Here is a 10,184-nt window from a genome sequence, read left to right as displayed (position 1 = left end):
GTATATTGAGTATTGAGTGTCACTGGTGCTTGGCTTGAACGACTCAAAGGCAATAAATCGAGGGCTTGTTTCACTTGTTAGACACAACCAAGCGAACCGTGCATGACATGCATTAGAAAGACATCCAGTGCATTTCTCAATTTAATTGTGTGCGTGTGCGTGCGTGCGTGCGTGCGTGTGTGTGTGTGTGTGTGTGTGTGTGTGTGTGTGTGTGTGTGTGTGTGTGTGTGTGTGTGTGTGTGTGTGTGTGTGTGTGTGTGTGTGTGTGTGTGTGTGTGTGTGTGTGTGTGTGTGTGTGTGTGTGTGTGTGTGTGTGTTTGTGTGTGTGTGTGTGTCTGTGTGTGTGTGTGTGTGTGCAGCCAGTACCGATCACTGCCTACCGACAGTTTGTTTGGTGAGTGTACAGGCAACTTGGTCAAGGTACCCGGGTTGTTCTACCGAGCTGTGAAGTCCACAGGATCAGAAAAGAGTTTCCTACGCTAGGAGGGCATTACACTGGCTAACTGAACGCATGATGGCCGCTCCTACTCAATAAACACCCAGAGTTTCCTGCGAAAATCACATGTCATCTTCAGTGAACTAATGCTGTCTGCAAAAAAGAGGCAGTTTTAGTAGGGCGTCCGAAACCACCCACGTAGGCAGCGCGCGAAGTTGTGGGTGCGTAGCGGAGTGCACGCACACGATACGGCAATAGCTGGCCGGACGCAAAAGTTGAGAAGGGGATTGCTGACTTGCACGCGTAGGAACCAGTAATGTGCTACTCAGCGCCGCCACATGCCACCTTCTGAAACTGCGTAGCCAGTATCAGCCGCCGCGGAGTCAAACCACAAGCCGAAGTTATATCTTCGGCAAGAGCAATCGACAGGTTTAGTTGGGCGTCCGCAGCAGCTCTGCGTACGCGGCAAACCCGCGGAGGCGTCAGAGCGCAGCAGTGCGCATGCGAAGTACGCAGGAGCACGCATGGTATCTTGCGTGTGCGCCTCAGCTTTTGAAAAGCTGCGTAGCGTCCGCTGCGGTCTCGAGTGTCCACGAGAGCGCATTTTTCGATATCGCTATTGCCGAAGATATGACTCCGGTTTAGGTTTGGCTTCGTGGCGGCTGATACTGGTTACACAGTTTCACAAGGTGGCATGTGGCGGCGCTGATTAGCACTCTGCCGGCTCCTGCGCATGCAAGTCAGCAATCCCTTTCTCCACTTTTGCGTCTGGCCAGCTATTGCCGTCTCGTGCGCGCACGCTCGGTACGCACGCGCAATCTCGCGCGCTGCGTACGTGAGGTGTTGCGGACGCCCAACTAAAGCTGCCTAATATGGAAAAATGCGCTCTCGGTGACACGCGAGAACAAGCGAGAACGTCCCGCGAGGTCCGTAGCGGACGCTACGCAGCTTTTGAAAAGCTGCGGGCACACGCAAGATAGCGTGCGCGCTCTTGCGTACTGCGCATGCGCACTGACGCCTCCGCGGGTTTGCTGTGTAGGCAGAGCTGCTGCGGATGCCCAGCTAAATCTGTATGTTTCAGACGGACCACATGCGAAGATCGCCGACGGCGATAAACAAACGCTGAAAGGGACCGACATCCCCGGAAAGTCTGCGACGGCTGTGGCCCACTTTAGCAGCGCGGGCGCTCGCGAGGAGGTGTCTTCACGTCAAATTGCACCTTTTGCCGGCGGCCGCTTGGAGGCAAGGCGCAACAAGAAATCGAAAAAAAAGGAGGTTTCCCGTTCTTTTTTTTTTCAAAGCAGACTGTTTTCGTCATTTTCAACACTTGAACTCTTGTTCTGCCGCAAAAAACCACCCACCAACTTTTGTGTCCATAGACCTTTAACATACTCCTAAACCTGAGTAGATGATAGTTTTTGCATATTGACGCGTATACTTGCTCATCTTTCTCGAGTGACCGCTTTTACCATCTAACAAATGTTATCGCTGAGCGCGGAACATACCCGCATGTATCGGAAGTTTCTCAAATGTTATCGATGGTTCTATGTGCGGTCTGTAGTCACCAAAGCTCGTGCGATCCGGTTGCATGTGTGACGCGAATTGTGTAGAACTTTCTGGAAGGGATGCGGATACCAGCGATTACTCTGGATTACTCATGAAATGACTTATGTAGCCTGCGCTCCGTCTGGTCCACTTTTTTTCTTTTCTTGTGCACCTTGCGCAGCGCGTTTATAATTCTAGTACAAGCCGACTAGCCCACAAGAAAGTATGGATTCTTTAAGATGTGGCACGAAAAGAAACATAGTTTCGTTTAGAAGGAGGAGGGCCCTGTTTTGTTCTCTAAATAAGGAAGTCTAGTTTAAGGTATAGGTTGTTTAAGATCTGGCATGAGAGTGAGCATAATTTACGTTAGGAGAAGGAGGGCATTCTGCTCTCCATTATTGCGTCCGGTTCCTTTTTTTTTCTTTTAAACACAGTGCAAGCTGCGCGGAATATTCCACCTGCGATGCAGGCAAGTAGCACGGCGAGGAGACGGGAGAACGGCTACAGCTAAAGGAGTAGTGCACAAAGCACCAGTGGCAGCCATGAGGCCTCAGCAGGTGGGCGTCTCGGTGTGGGTTAAGCTGGAATTTACTTTGCGCTCATGTCACTTAGGAAACGCATATTCCAGCCGCGTGGGAACCGGCCTGCGAAAACCGACACTTTCTGTGCCTGGAGGTGCTGGTCTAAAGCTCAGCAAATTTCAACAAACCTTTACCGATGTTTTTTTTTTGTGTGTGTGTGAATCCTAACAAAGAAAGTACGGGTTGGTTGGCTGACTAACCTGGCTACCATGACAGACAGATCTACTGTGAAAAGTTATGACCTGCAACAGAGCTAGAATCACTACCAAAATAAAACCGTATTTGTGTTTAATTATGACAATGACATTGGACACAAGTAATTCACTGATGATTACGGTACTCCCCATTGCGAAATCTGAGCGCAGCTGTTTTTGATTTCGCTATATATTGGCTGGCAGCGGACACTCTTTCTCGTGCGGCATGTTGCAAACGGAGTGAAGTATGGCGCTACTACCACGTCCCAATGAGTGACTGCGCAGCGTTTGCGTTCCTGCAGTCGCCTATGTTCTCGCGAACTATTTCGAATCGATGGCACGAAAAAAGAAAGGCGTACAAATTTATGTTAAGTAGGACGAAGTTCAATTATCTGTTCCCTTCTCCGTATCTCTTGCTTTTGCTTTCCTCGTTCTTGTTTAAAGCCTTGTTTGCGGAGCTAATGAAAAACGCAAAGATCACTTGAGCTGTCTCTGCTGACTGTGATTTCATCTGATAGATGAAAACACTTACGGACTTCAAGCTTACACAACCGTGGATGTCTAGGACATATGGTGAAATAACATCTTTTTGCTGCCATCTTTCGAAACTTCTTGAAGTGTGGTGGGGCTTCGCGGTGTTTTGTCTGCCTTATCAACATCGTCTGTTCACGACTCCTAAACTACGACTCTCGAAGTATTGCTAAACACTCCTTAAAAATTGTTCCTGCTTCAGGTGAAATAGTGAGGCAATAAAGAGGACGAGATCTAAGCAATCAAACGAAGCAAGCACGCTCACACATATATTAAATGTACTAACACAGCAGTTATTTACGAAGTCACCCTGGCGCCAGAATACAGCAGGTATACTTTGAGCTATTTGGTAGGGCGCACTTGAGACTTCAGATTTGCACTTGGGGAGCGACAATATAACGGAGTGCAGCGACAAACAGCTGCCATCGTACTATATGTTTTATTAGAACACAGTACAACCACATCGCTTGCAGCTCTCAATTAAATCAAACTATGCGTCCATGATTTAGTAGCTCGACTTTTTTCACATGTGCTTGCCTGAGATACACTGCGGCAGAACCCATTTCACGATATCGGTGGACCTTAATGAGATTAGCAATAAGGCGAAGTAGCGACACACTGTATTACTTCCACACGGGCGCGTCATGTATGAGGCGGGTACGCGGCCGGACTTCTCTCGGCATTCGCTCTGAACACGCTGAGTCATTCAGTGAGGCCGCCGGAAAGTCTGCGCGGGACGCTTGTTTGAATATACATTATGAGAAGTTTGGCTAAGTATAGATTACGCAGGTCCGATTCCGCCCAAGCACCGCAATACTCCTAAATGTTTTCTTTGTCATTAAAGGGCTGTACATACCAGATGACACACAGTTACGCGAATTGGAATCAAAAAGTTTCATGAAGGAGCGTGACATGCTCAGGGGGAACATACCCAGTGATCTATGATGGCTTCAGAGAGGGTCACTGAAGGATCTCGCATACCCAGCGGCACAAACCCAGTAACACAAGTAGGCGCGAAAGGGGTTAACTAATCAGAGGCACATATGATAAGAGGCCCGGCAGTTGGTTTCAAGCCCGGGTCCCTTCGTAGGGCAACCCGATGCTCGTCCCATTAGACTATGGACGTCCCAATGAGCCAAGTTGGTGGGAAAACGGTTTTGGATAGATAGATAGATAGATAGATAGATAGATAGATAGATAGATAGATAGATAGATAGATAGATAGATAGATAGATAGATAGATAGATAGATAGATAGATAGATAGATAGATAGATAGATAGATAGATAGATAGATAGATAGATAGATAGATAGATAGATAGATAGATAGATAGATAGATAGATAGATAGATAGATAGATAGATAGATAGCCCCCCAAAAGTGGGTGAAATACGTTATGTTGCTAATCATATTAAAGCGTCGGCAGTCAGTAATTATGACAATGAAGCTTATTTAGCTGCCTGCCATTGCACACTTAAAGTTCAACTCCGACGATTTTTCTATCAGGTCAAGGTAATGGAATGTCTAGCTTCGCAAGAACCCCCTGTCAAGCGTCTGATAGTAGAACTGTTTCGCAAATTCGAACATAATTTTGGATCAGCAAAAAATCACAAAAACAAAACCGAAACCTGACCAAGCAGCCAAAGCGAACCTCTTCGGGTGACGTTACGAGTGTCCCCACAGAGGAAGGCGCGCAAGACATACCGGTCTCGCCCGCTGACAGCGAAGAGCAGACGCTCGGCTTAATCGTGACCACGCCGGTCGTTCGGGTGACAATGTCGGCAGCACCAGCTCTTCGGATCTCTCAAAAATTGACGGTTATGATTCTGCGGAATTCAACAGCCACGACTCACCGTTCGCATTCGAGCCGCCGCCACGAGAGCCAGCGCCCATGCGCTACATGTCGTGCTGCAACATGAAGGCCAAGAGTGGCCTTAACCGTTGATTTTATACGCGCTGCTTGCTATTTTAGCTGTTTTACCCTTTCTCAGGGGAGCGCTTCGCATGCTCACTGTAAGAAGTGGAGCACGACTTTGCTCATTTGTATCCCACAAGACCACCGCTGATAGTCCAAAGCACCTCACGGTATATTTCTTTACATCGGCAGGTACAGCGACCACTCGTCGTTTGCTTGAGAGATAATGCTAGCCTCTCGTCGGTGACATCAATTAATGTCAGAACACAACAAAACAGGCAGATTTTGTGCACGTAAACATCGCTGCATTACTCCGAATCATGCCGATATGAGCGACCGCACACATTCACAAACAGCGAGTGGGAGACCGTAGTACGGAAGTGTTGTTATGCTGATTACTTATCGTTCTTCGTATTCTCTTCATGCACGCAATATGTTCCATAAAGTGGACACAGATAAGGACTTTGCGCGTACGATCGTTCATTTAGAGAACGCGTAGTTTTCTCGCGGAAACTTCGATGGCAGTATTGACACCGTTGGCAGCCGAACGAGGCAGTTGTTTACGCTGCTGTATCGAAGGGGCCTACGTTCGCTGCCCATTTAGGATACGAGGCAAGCCTTGCACCTCGGAAGATAAATAATGCATCTGCAATGACAATACGTAAAAATACACCCATGTTCCCAGTCGCATCTCATTAAGGGAAGTGCCGGTGAGTGCGGCGAGCAGCTTTCCGTCGAAAACTGCAGCGTACCGATGTCGATACTGCTACGTGTCGTCGCTTCTCGCTTTTCGTGTGGGCACAGTACGAAATGAGGAATCGTTTATTTCAAATCCATATAGTCAAAACTGAACTACAGATGAAGTTTTCTCCGTTCTAGTGGCTTAATTAGCTTCAGGTCAGTCGCTAAGACGCCTAACCTCGGCTGAACGCGATCGGCATCGGCTCAAACTGTGTGTGTGGATGGCGAGGGCTGAAGATCGCGCAGCGATCAACGCAACACCATTTGCCTCCCATTTCTTGCCCTTCTACAGGGAACGCAACTTCTTGCGCCGGCAGCTTCTCACGCCATGCACTAGCTCACGATCGTCGACTCCTCGATGCTCTCGCCGCTGTCGTCTGCATTGTCCCGGCATGCACTGCATGGAACACTCCTGACTTCATACGCAATGTGGCCTGTAACTGAGGAGGAGAGAAGGCAGGCTGTTCCAGGCAAATAATTAAATTCATTTCTCGAAATCTGTGCAGAAAAGCAGGTTTTATTCTGTTTTGCTGAGGACACGACGGAAGTGTTCAGAGGAACGCACCCAGCGAATTGCATCGTCATCCGTTGACATAAAAAAATAACCGGAGTTTCCCTTTAACTCTGCAGTATCGGTTCTTTGGCGCCGACAGCCCGTTTACCCACGTTGTCGTTGTCGGCTAGCAGGCGTCTCGAACTCCCATTGGTGGTTAATTAGTGCTTTCCCATGGCATCAGGAACACGTAGATTGTGGACAAGCGCAGTCTTCATTGATTACGTTGGCTGGTTTATTGACTACTTTAACGACAGGACATGTTCACGGTGATCTGGCGGAAGGTAAGGTAAGAAATACGGGACGATGCGGAAAATGTATGCAAAAAGCAGATATCCTTTAATAAATCATCTCATACAAAACTCTCCAAAACTTAGGAAATGCGTTAAAAAAATTATCAGGCAATTCTCACAGCTCCGATGCTCTGCACTAAAAAAAAAGCTATCGTAGTTTCATTAGGCGCTTACAATAGAGCGTCTGAAAAGAACAATTACGATATGTCAGTACTAATACTACGTGGAAGTGTTGCATTCTCTGTTTAGTAATGTAGATTATAACAGTGTCGAACATAAACACTTTGTTCGCTTTACATGTACATCAATAACTTGACTCACATATTTGGCGTCTTCTTTCTTTATTGGTCAGTAAGAAAGTTATAAGCTTAAAACTCTTCTGTTTTTCAGATTTTTCTAGTTATCAACATATTTGTAAAGGAAAATATAGAGCTGAATACAAAGTAAGGATGAATAAATAACGAGAATTTGTACTTGCTCGTGACTGCAACAAACTGAACAGTATTAGGTACAGTGGACACCGAGCGATACATGTTACTTACTGTAGGTTTAGGTTCAGTTTTAATACGCGCACTAGTGTTTTTGCGCTGCGGTGGTGAATGAGTCAATATAATGTGTTTTAGTTAAAGCCCTAGTAAACATTTCAGTAGAGAACAGTTCTAGGAGCTTCATCGTAAGTGTGCTAAAGGTTAGGTGTTCCAAATACATCCTATCACGACACGACAATGCTGTTGTACAACCCGTTGCATGTCACCAACTGTATGTAGAGAAATAAATGACTCATCAAATCCCAGAGTAACCTAATTCTACATCTAAATATTGCTATGCTTCACCTTAAGATTGCTCCAACAGTCTTGATATCCTAGCGTCAAGAAATTATGCTAACAAAAAGCACTAATTACCGAACAAAATGTTCGGGCTAGCGCCAAGCACATAATACGACGTCACTGTGTATTGCACACGCCGAAAACGAATGAGGCAGCCCGCTCTTTTTTTTTGTGGGTGTAGCCCCCGCCGTGGTTGCTCAGTGGCTATGGTGTTAGACTGCTGAGCACGAGGTCGCGGGAGCGAATCCCGGCCACGGCGGCCGCATTTCGATGGGGGCGAAATGCGAAAACACCCGTGTACTTAGATTTAGGCGCACGTTAAAGAACCCCAGGTGGTCGAAATTTCTGGAGTCCCCCACTACGGCGTGCCTCATAATCAGAAAGTGGTTTTGGCACGTAAAACCCCATAATTTTTGTGTGTGTAGCGTAGCCGCCAAGACCCAATGTGAGCAATAACACGCCTCCCTAAGATTTCGATAGAGAACACTCCGATAACACTAGGCTCAGTTAATGGCGACGGGAGTGGTGTCATGCCTAGCAGACGCAACTTGCTCTTCCAGTGAACTTTGTGCGCATGCGCTACTCCTGCTACGATCGTCCATTCGCGTGGCTATCAGGCACTGACCAGCCGGCCAGTGGACACTGACGCGGTGCTGCGAGTGTAAGCGGTAGTGTTCTATGTAGATGTCTAAGTTGGCTTCACTGCATTGCGTTTTCGGCACTCACGGACGAAGCAGTGAGGCATAGAAAGCTTCACTTTAAAACACACGGCGTGCGTCGCAATGAAACCGTGGTTTTGGCACGTAAAACCCCAGAATTCAATTCCATTCATCGTTTTCCATACATGTTATCCTACAGCAATCTTTCGACCTCTATTCATCAATATGTTAGCTTTTCGTCTTCTGAAAGCCAGTAAAGACATCTTACACTTTTTCTTGAATCTGTAGAGAGTATATAATTTTTTGATTAACGCAGCTCCCTTTTGTTTCGTGCGGATATCTCTCCCACTGTCGCGGAGGCGCTTCCCTTTAGCCACAGCTTTCCTTCATCTATTTTTTTCTTACGTCACTGTTTTGAAAGTGCACCGTTTCAGCCTAGCCTGCTCTAGGTCCCGAGAATGCCGTCTTCATATCGGTCAGATATTTCATACCACTGGAGGTCCAAATACCCATAAAAGAAAGAAAGAAAAATAGAGTTATCGCAGAGAACTGTGAAAGCCAGAAGAGTTCAGATATAAGCCGTTGCGGAGCGTCTCCTGCATTCCGCGGATTCTCTGACGTTGTTGGAATGCTGAGAACGCAAAACCTCCAATCGAGAGGAGCTTGCTAGAAAACAAATAGGCTCTGCGAGATTTTTGAGGGTGTTCTGTCTGCTTTCTGGTGTAGTATTGCAGTGTATCTAGAGTAACGCCCTCATTTTCACTGCAGCATCAAGATAACAAAACGTGATTTTCCAATCTTTTTTTCGCGCCATTGCACAAAGATGCACGTAATTGCTAGTGTGCTATGTGTTCAAATAGGGCAAATCCTAGCGGACGTCACAAGTTCCATTTTTCAGACTCAACGCACATACGCAGTGTCAATGCGTTACCGCACTGCGTTATGCGTTAACGCTGGCTGTATTCAACTGCACCTATATCGACAGGGTTACGTGCGCACGTTGCGCGATCTCAGACGCGTCAATATGACCCACAGTATTTATGTCGTTAAATTTATCTTTGAGGGGCCGTTATGATTATATACGTAATAAATGTGGTCAACACGGCTAAGTAACGCTGGGTCCTGTAACTTAAGACGATTCGATTGTGTTTTTATTCCAATCTCCTGATTTTTGTTCGGCACATTAACGCACCTTTAACGCGCATATATGTCACTTTGACTCGATGAGCTTTTGCGGTTTTGTGACGTCCCGTGAGAGGCAGGCGAAATGGGTGCAGCCCGAAAACTCTTGGCCAACAGGCGAGGGTTAATGGCGGAAAGGTTGGAATCAGAAATAGCTATTTTTCTTTTGTTCAGCCGAATCATGCGTAATGAGTGTGCATATGTCATGTCAGATTGGGAGCTATTGCGGTTTTCCTGAAGTGGCATGAGAGACAAGAGAATTGGGAGTGGTTCAAGAAAGCTTCTGGCCGATCGCGGAGGGCTGACTGCAGAATTGCAATAAAGTTTGGAATAGCTTTACTTTATAGCGTCCCTATGTGGCTCATGATCAATGAATAGGCCATCGCATCTTTACGGCCAACCGGTCAGAAAACAGATACGGAGGTGTTCGGGGAGTGACCGTGTCATAGTGCTCAAGCTTCAGTGGTTACAAGTTCGTCATCATGTATAAGTTACAATCTATCGGGCGCTATATAGTAAAGCTATTCCAAACTTTTCTACTCCAATTCTGCAACCAGCCCTCCTCGATTGGTCAAAAGTTTTCGGGCGGTACCCACTTCCCCTGTCTGTCACTCGACGTCACAAAACCGCGAAAACTCATCGTGTCAAAGTGACGTGTACGTGTTAAAGATGCAATAATATGCCGAACAAAACTGCGTTTTCTTTAGAAAAGCGTCCTTTTGAAAATA

This window comes from Dermacentor variabilis, chromosome 4 (genome assembly GCF_050947875.1).
Source record: "Dermacentor variabilis isolate Ectoservices chromosome 4, ASM5094787v1, whole genome shotgun sequence".
In the NCBI taxonomy this organism is placed as follows: domain Eukaryota; kingdom Metazoa; phylum Arthropoda; class Arachnida; order Ixodida; family Ixodidae; genus Dermacentor; species Dermacentor variabilis.
Note: the sequence above shows the minus strand (reverse complement) of the source record.